Source organism: Sceloporus undulatus, chromosome 1, assembly GCF_019175285.1.
Source record: "Sceloporus undulatus isolate JIND9_A2432 ecotype Alabama chromosome 1, SceUnd_v1.1, whole genome shotgun sequence".
NCBI lineage: Eukaryota > Metazoa > Chordata > Lepidosauria > Squamata > Phrynosomatidae > Sceloporus > Sceloporus undulatus.
Window position 1 is genome coordinate 104,055,414 of NC_056522.1, and position 9,339 is coordinate 104,064,752.

Consider the following 9,339-nt stretch of genomic DNA (forward strand, 5'->3'; position numbering starts at 1 on the left):
TTATTAAAAGTAATACTCTTGTTCATATTCTCCATTCTCTCCATCATTGGCCAAGAACAACTGGGAAGCTGAAGAAACAGTTCTGTAGTCATTTAGTACATTGTAAGGAAGCCATTGCTCTGAAGCGTGTTATTGTTCTTGATACTAAAATCTTTGACAGACCTTCAACTGGCAGCCTGAGGGAAGGTTTTAACTAAAGAATGTCTTCCTGGCCCTTTAATTCTGACTACCACTTGTACATGATAATGATAGCTTTGAAATTGCTTATTTTGAATCATGAAGATGAAATAATCTGCCTATTATAAAAGACTTTAGTGCCTCCCAGCAAGTTAATGGACTTTGGAATGAGTTTGCTTATGTGTCTCTACACAGAAAGAGATCCAATGGCAAATGACAGAAGCAAGCACTCTGAACTTAATAGAGCAATACAGCTCACATTCCTGGCTGCACAAAACAGAAGGTGGAGGGGAGAGGAAGGAGTTGTGATACCCTCTTCACCTAGACTCAGATGTTGAAAACCTGGGAATGTTCTTTCCCATGACTCTGTGGTGCAAAGGGTGAGAATTTGGGGGGGCCCAGCATGTAATGTGGTGGAGTCACAGTCAAACACACCCTAGACTGTGGAATGACCTGCTGGGAGTGATTCAACAACTAAACATGCTATCTGAATTTAAAACAGTATTAAAGACCTGTCTCTTCTGGTGGGCCTACACATTCAATCTTAAATTATGAATTTTAAAATGGTATATTTTAAATTTATGACTGGATTATTTTAATGTGTACAGGGTATTTTAATCTTTAATTATGTTTATCTGTTTTCGCTGAAGTGTTTAAATGGTTTCATGTGTTTAGGCATATGTCTAATTAACAATTTGTAAGCCGCTCTGATAGCCCTTTGGCTGAAGAGCGGAGTATACATAATAATAATAATAATAGTAATAATAATAATAATGTATTTTAATCTGTGTTGTACTCTGCCTTAAGCCTTGGGGAGAGAGTGGCAGGTAAGTAATAAAAAAATAGTAGTAGTAGTAGTAGCAGTAGTAGTACAGCAACAACAGAAGCACAAACTGCAATTATATGCAGCCATACAGCTCTGGGTGAGAAATGTACTGTGTTAAGCTAGAAATTACAGGGCAAGCCAAATACATATACAGTCGGCCCTTCTTATACACGGATTTTTTATACACGGATTTAAGCATACACGGTTTGAAAATGTTCCAAAAAAGTATAATTTTACCTTGATTTTCCATTTTTTCTAAGGGACACCATTTTGCTATGTCATTATATTTAATGGGACTTGAGCATACACAGATTTTGTTATACACGGGGATCTTGGAACCAAACACCAGCGTATAACAAGGGTCCACTGTATAAGTATGTATCTGTATATACTTAAAAGTATGTAACAATATGCGAGTACACACATGCACACTCACACTTATAAATGACTATGGATGTTCAATAGCAATAGCAATAGCAAGTACATTTCTATACTGCTTATCAGTGCATTTAAGCACTCCCTAAGCGGTTACAATTGCCCCCAACAAGCTGGGTACTCATTTTAGAAACCTTGGAAGGATGCCAGGCTGAGTAAACCCTGGGCCCCTGGCTGCGACTGAACTCACAATCTTGTGGTTTGTGAGAGAGTGGCTGCAGCATAGGCATTTAACTACTGCACCAGCAGGGCTCTGAGTGAATGAAGCACTTGAACAGCACTGGATTCCAGAAGGATACTATAAAACTGAAATACGCAGAATGAAATTATTGAAAACTGATAGTTCAGTATCTTTCTTCCCTAACCCCAGAAAACCCCTGGGTTTCTGTAAATCAAAAGCAACACAGAACAGCCAAAACAAACTATCAGCTGGAACATACAGAGAGAGAGAGAGAGAGAGAGAGAGAGAGACTATGGCTGCCATCATGAACTGCAGAAGGAATGGGCAGTTGTTGACGATTCAGGGGCTGCACAGGTGGGTGGTGCTGTGGTAGGTAGAACGAGGACACACAAAAACATTCTCCTTCTCCATTATATTCATTCTGTCTCTATCCTACACAGTTACAGTGACTCTGATTAGAATGTGCATAGTCTAGGCCAGAGGTGAGAATCATGCAGCCCTCCAGATGCTGCTGGAATGTAACTCACAACAGCTGTAACATATCCTCCAGCTGTACCAATCTGACAGAGGGGTCAAACAGACCAGCAACTTGGAATTGCCTCTGGCCGCTCCAGCCCCGACTTTTATTTTTGAGACATGCTTGGATGAAGCAAAGGACAGGTTGTGCTGGGTGATTTCAATATCCATGCTGAGACCCTTCTGTCAGAAGCAGCTTAGAACTTCATGACCACATTGACAACCATGTGTCTGTCAAAGTGTTATCTGGCTCAGCCATGCTGCTGTGTGGGATGGTGGTGATTTGGCCAGGGGAAAGGGGGAGAAATGTTTCAGTTTGTTTTGAGATGTTGATCACAATTCATAGATTTTAATAGACTGGGGACAGAAATATCTTAAGGTTTGAAAAATCTGAATGCAAGAGAAAAAGAGACCAAATTTTACCTCCCAGAAGGTCTGGGGGTTAGGAGAGTTCTGTTAAGATTTCATCATGGAGATGGTACAAAGGACAAACACCAGAAAGTTAAATATGTACAGTACTTCCTGTAGCTGTGTATGCTTCAGCAACTTCAGGGGAAGGGGGGCATCCAGTCTCATGATAAATTGAGTCAGCTATTCACATTACTTTGCAGATGTTCCATTTTCTGGTCACTAGTTCACATGCTCTTAACAGGTCTCTTAAAATAGTAGTGATTAGTAGCTGCAGAGGTGGGGCACGCCAATGAGAGAGGGGAACAACAAACTTCCTGAACAGAGAAGTAAGGAGAGAGAGGTAGACAGGGGGGAGTGAAAAACATACATGTTTTTCAGTGGATCCTGCCCTTTTGAAGCATCAAACAGTATAATGCAATATGAGTCAGCTTGGAAGTGAGCCCCACAGTCCAATACTCCTAGAACCAAACTCCAACATAGGCCTACTTAAAAGTAAAGCCCATTGAGTTGCTCCCAGATAAAATCAGGATTGCTGTGTCAGTCTGTTTATCTTGGTGGAGTTTGGAAAGCAGGGAAGTAAGAAGAAAGGAATCCCTACTTTGAAAGGAAAAAAATCTCATCTATCCTGGAGACAAAAATCCAAAAGTAGACTTCTCAGAAGTAAGCACTGACTCTCTCTGAACTCAAAAGGATATCCTTCTGTCCCCTCCAGCAGAATGAGCTGCAGCAGAGCTCCAGAAGAATGGAGAGTTTGGCCATAAAAGATGGCCTTTTCTAGCTGACAATGTAGTCAGCAGAATGAAGGGCGACACTATTTGGCTGATGAATCAGAATGTCACCCATAAGGGAGAGAAACAAGAGAAGCAGGAGGACAAAACTTGTTCCCATACCCTTCAACTATGCAGAGGTGACAAGCAGGACATGTGAGATCAAACAACATTAGATTGTGAACAAATAGGAAATAAAATAATGAGGAAGAAAGGACTTGCTAGGAGACACTTCAGCAGTTTTCTTTTACTGGAGCCTACTGGGAAGGGCAAGACTCCATCTTCTCCTGTTCTCCACCACCATCCCTCCTGGATTTTGAACTCAGTTTGCAGCAACTGAAGTAAGGTGAGGCTGAAGGGTGAAAAATGAGAGGGGAGAGAAATTGACATTTTAAAAGCAGCTGAAAAGTGGCAAGTCAGAGAATCAATTGGGACTGTTCCTGCCATATCACTGCACTGTTCAAAAGAAGCAACTGCAGTTGGAACAAAAAAAAGGCATTTGAAAGCACTTTTTTTAAAAGACACTGGCTCCAGGCATGGGACGAGAATGGTCCAAAAGGGGCCAGGAAGGGAACGGAATGTGTGGGAGATGCATTTTACTGCACACAGGAAGTCCCTCGTTTGTTCCTTTCCCTTCCTTTCCATTTTCAATCTGTCCCAGAGGAGGTGATTTTTGAGAAATGTACTGAACAGTTCTCAAAAATTGCAACCTCTGAGATGGATTGTGAATGGAAAGGAAGGGAACTGAATGGAATGGAGACTTCTGTGTGCAGTAAAATGAGTCCCCACTCATTCCCCACTCGTTCCTGGCCCATTTCATTCCGTTCTTGTCCCATGCCTGGAGCCCCTGTGTGGTAAGGTCCTAAATTACATGAGTAGTAACTGATGGTTACTGAGCATCATCTACATCATATGGATTGCACATTAAAAGACAGGGGAAAGAGGCATAGATACTGCTAGAGACTGTACCTTTAGCTCTGTTTTGATTGTCTGAAGAGAGAGAGAGAGCAGAATGTTTAAACATTAGCTCATTCATATTGTGCATCTAGCCTGTTTGGAATACCTCACCTAACTAAATTTTCTTGTTTTTCCCCTCCTCCCCTTCTCTTTTTTCTATTAATGAACAACCTGTCATGATGTTACTCATTCTTGTAAGAAATGACTATCTGGCAGGTGTAATGAACCCTCTTTTTTCCGAAGAGCTTGACCTTTGGAAAGCTATTCTAATCACAATTGGGAAGTATACACATCAAAGCCTAATTTTTTTTAAAAAAACTTCTTTTCTTGTACAAAACAATAGTCCACTCTATAATTAACAATGTCACAGTATTGGACACATTGTCTCAATGTGGTTTGTACAAATGTTTTTACCTATCTAAGGTACCTAGAGAACTGCAAACAATCCCCTGACCTTTAAAAAGCTAATCTTTAGAAAATTATTTTAACTGGGGTCAAATTGCTACAAGTCTTTCATAGAAACAGAACTCATGGATGGATCTTGCCCTCAGTTAGCCCCCAAAGCTGTGTACTGTGCCAGTACTGAAGGATAATGTAAGAGAAATAAGGTATTTCACAAGAAAAAGAAAATGGTAGAAGCAAAATTCCAAAATCTCTGTTTGACCCCTAAATTTGTTATCAATGGCGCGTTACAAACAGCCATAAAGGACGTCCTCAGGACGTCCTAGTTTTAAAAAGGGGTGTCACTTCTTGATGCCCCCAAGCCTAATATGTCCTGAGGACGTACAAGATGGCAGCACCCCATCTACATGGGGGCCGCCACGATGGCGTTACAAACACGCCGCCTCCAAATGAGGCGGTGCGGATGTGACGCCATCGCACCACACGAGGGTGCTTAGAGCGCCCTTTACGCAGCGCAAGAAGGAGCTCCGTTTCGGAGCGCCTTCTTGGCTTTGCATCGCTGGGCGCAGCTTTCAGACGGCTGCGCCAGCGACGCAGAGGAGAAAAGGGCCAAGCGGCCCTTTTCTCCTCCTCCCTGCCGCCGCAGGGTGTCCTTGGGGCTTGAAGCCCCAAGGACACCCCTTTCCAGGCTGCGGGGAAGGGGCCTTTTGCCGCTTCCCCGCGACCCGGAAAGCGGCGGATCAGGGCCTCAGCGGCTGCCGCTCTAGCCACTGAGGCCCCAATACACCAGGGGAAAGGGTGGGTACAGGCCGCCACTTTTCGGCGGTCTGTAACCTGCCAATGTGAGGGTGCAGTTCTATACCTACTGACCTGGGAATAATCAGTGCAATGGGACCTAGACTGTGCACACAGCCCCGAAAGGGTAGCCTCCAGCTGCCCCTGTTACAACTAGATTGGGGCTGTGGCAACCACACACCACGGCCCCAATCTGGCTTTTGCAGGGTGCAATAGCTGCATTGCCGTGGCTTGGCAGCACTCCTTCAGCACTGCATCATATGTATGCAGCGCCGGAGGAGTGGAGTGAAGCCACACACCATAATGCAGTGCAGTGCATGGTGTCACACCACCCTGGTGGCAGAGCCGGGGCATGCATCATGTATAGACACTACACCCCGACTCCACCCCCAAGCTAGCCCAAACTGCTGGTCTGCACAGCCTCTTACTTCTCAAATAGCTATGCTGTAACACAGCAATTTTTGCTCCAGTAAAAAACAATTGGTTTGGAACCTTCCTTTCCAAGAGCAACATACATTTGTTCATAAAACTGGATACAAACACATTGTTCTTGTCACCCACACATCTGATTTAAACACTGATGAACCAGTCCTGTTCCACCAGGGTTAGAACTGTCCGAGTAGAATGTTGATTGCAGTGTTTCAAAATGAAGAATTTATCCTGATCTACTTGTAGGGTAGGAAACTCCAGTTATCCTGAATGCCTTTATATGTTTAATTAACCACATGACTGCTGACACACGTGGATTATTAATATAACTCAGTTTCCTCACTTGCTTTTCAGCCCATATGTTGCCCAATCCCTTTTCTCTCTCTTTTCATTTTTTTCTCTTGATCTTTCCTTTCTCTCTCCCCATCTCATTTTTCCATTTCCTTCTCACTACTACTGCTTATTATCATCCACATTCTTGTTTTTTGCATGTTATCTTTTTCATTCAATCACTTTCTATCTTTAGTTCTCCTCAATGAGCAGAACAACATCATTTCACAAAGCTTTCAGTCACCCATAAAGTGAAGAACCCCAGAGATTCTCAGATAAAAGTGGTCTGCCATTTTCTTGAAATGTAGAAAAACTAATACCAGCTCCACCATGCAGTTCTGAGACCAGAAAGAATTAAATCAAACCTAGACATTCTCCATTCCTTAATTTGGATGAAAAGCAAAAGTTAGGGATTTTACATTTTGGACAACAGTTCTCACGGACCAACTTAGTAAACTCCTCCAGCTCCAGTAGATAGATGTCTCTGAAAGAGTTGAAAAGGATAGAAAAAGTTGCAAGCAATAGCTTTGGAATGCCCCCGGGAGGTTGCAAATAGATAATGTAGAAGCCACAAGTGATCCATGAGTCCTATGCTTCTAGGACTTACAGCTTACACAAACAAGTTGCCACAAGAGATGCAGGTGGGCAGCATGCTTTGCCAAATGTGCCCACCCCTGCTGTTCAAAGATAATTTGTTTATGAAATTTGATACTGTCATGCATTAACCTAAATGTCAGTTGTGAGGCTAACCTTCAGAATAACAGACTAAACATATGAGTGCAAGGAAAGTGTTTCTGTGAGGTTCATTTACCACAATTGCTTTTTCAACTATAAATACAAAGCAAGCAATCTTCATACAGCTTAAGGGGACTTCTGTAAAATGTAGATAGTGGGCTATGCATCCTGATCCAAAAATGCTTTTGGCAAAGGTAGATACTGTACCCAGGGACTGATTAACCATTAAGCAGTATAATACCCTGTCTATGAAGTACTTCAGTGCAGATAGTGGCCATCTTGCTATTGAGAAGAAAGAAGAAAACCCTAGGAGCTCAATTCTGCCAAAGTCAAGCACTTCTAAGACTACTATTCCAAGAATGCTTTAATAGGATTCCTCTGACTTTGTGAAACTTACTTTAAAATAAACGTCCTTGGGGCTGCACTAGACAGGTTTGTTTGGGTGAGAAAAGAGAAAATTAAGGCGAGCCATGAATGTCATTTTCAAATATCTGAAGGGCTGCCACAATGAAGATGGAGGGGGCTTTTCATTACTGTTTCAGAGGCTAGGGGCCTAAATAAAGCTTTCAGATTCGGTCAGTTCTTCAGATGCTGTTGGACTGCAACCCTCAGCTTTCTTCATCATTGACACTAAGGGTAGGCCTTAGTGTTGGCCATACTGGCAAAGATTCCCAGAATTTGCAGTCCAACTACATCTCAAGTGCCACACAATTCCAACCTGGCTTAAATCTAACTGTTAGCCTTAACTAATAGATTTATTTAAATAAACTGGGTTTACATAGATGTTGACTTGTCAAGTTCCCATTGACTTAGTGGATCTACTCTATTTGAAACTAACAAACAGATTCAAATCATTTACATATTACTACCAACTGGAAGAAATTGCAGGGAAGCAGATTTCAGCTAAATAGTACAAGAAATGTTGGAGGGGGGGTGTGAAACAAAATTCTTTGACAGGCAAGTCTGGGAGGCTAGTTGCAGACTTGCCTGTCACATTACAAAAGGGGGCATGATAGAAACAGGAAACAGCATAGAACGCATCTTACCACATAGGAGAACACCGGTGCTGCCGCCGGAAGGTCCCATCACATTCTGGATGCATTCCCCAGGAGGCGATTTTCAAGAATGGTTTAGAAACGTTCCTGAAAATTGCCCCCTCTGGGACACATCCAGAACATGATGTGAACTTTCTGTGGCAGCAGCAGCAGCATTCTCCTGTGCAGTAAGATGCATTCTGTGCCGCCTCCCGTTCTCATCACAACCCCTTTTGTAACACAACCGACCCGTTCCAGGGGCCTGTGCAATAAACCCCTCTGTTCTCCCACAACTGATTGGCCAAACACTACTTCTTCACTTTGAGCTGAGTTTGTAGCAATGGAAGTAAGCTGAGGACAAAGGGAAAAAGTGGGTAGAGAGGGAAAAAAACTGGGATATTTTTAAAATGTCTGAAAAAGTGAGATGGTCCTGCCAAATGGGACAGTTGAATGGTATGTTACTGTCCCAGAGACATTTAAGTACAGGCAGACCTGCCATTATTGAGGGGCAGTGCACCCACATTCTGCATTGCAGTTCCTGCATTGTGAAGGACATTGGCTTAAGCAATGCACAAAATCCCTTTTAGGTTTCTGTGGACTTTTTCACTTGGGAGGCAAACATCATTAAAACGTGATTAAATCACTATTACCCAATGATGCATCCATTACAGTTTATGCACAGGACACGAACAGGAGAAGCATGCAAGGGTATAATAATCTTTCCCCTGATCACACTATTAGCATGATTTAATCACATTTTAATGACACGTGCCTCCTTCTTGTGAAAGAGCCCTGTGACTTCTGACAAATGACACCACTGGCAATGTTATCACCTGTAACTTAATGCTTGTTGCAAAGCAAGATTTTATTGTTCTTTTAGCTATTTCCATCAGACATCTACACCTACTGTCAAGAAGTCTTTATTCACATTGAAGGATTCACACCAGCCTGAATCCCCATCATGGCCCCTCAAAGTAGTTTTAGGTACTTTTGGGAAGGTACAGTACTTGATAATAATACTAAAGACAGGTCAGAACTATCTACTAGTCAGAGCTGGTCCAAGACATCCTGCTGCCTAAGACAGAGAGGGAAACTGTGATCGCTATCCACCCACTTCAGCATACATAGTACCTGAAGCTATTCAAGTAATTTATGTACATGAAACAGAAAGGAGAGCTTGGAAATGTTACCATTTTTGGACTATCATGCCTATAATTCCAACGTAACTCTTCCAAGCTCTGCCAAAAAGTTCTACAATCATACAGCACATATGCCCCAACCATGGGCTTGCTCTCTTCAGATTTGAGCATCAAAGGGCAGCAAGCCCCACTGAGTTTAATGGCT

At 42.6% G+C, this 9,339-nt stretch overlaps 1 long non-coding RNA gene across 1 annotated transcript in view; it reads left to right on the forward strand.

The window, feature by feature from the left end:
• The first annotated feature begins 384 nt into the window (after positions 1–384).
• The window catches only part of LOC121918928, an 11,087-nt gene continuing 2,132 nt past the window's right edge, over positions 385–9,339 (forward strand). The window contains exons 1-2 of the long non-coding RNA XR_006101344.1: positions 385–557; positions 8,876–8,993. This is a non-coding gene — a long non-coding RNA (uncharacterized LOC121918928). The remainder of the gene's footprint in view (positions 558–8,875; positions 8,994–9,339) is intronic.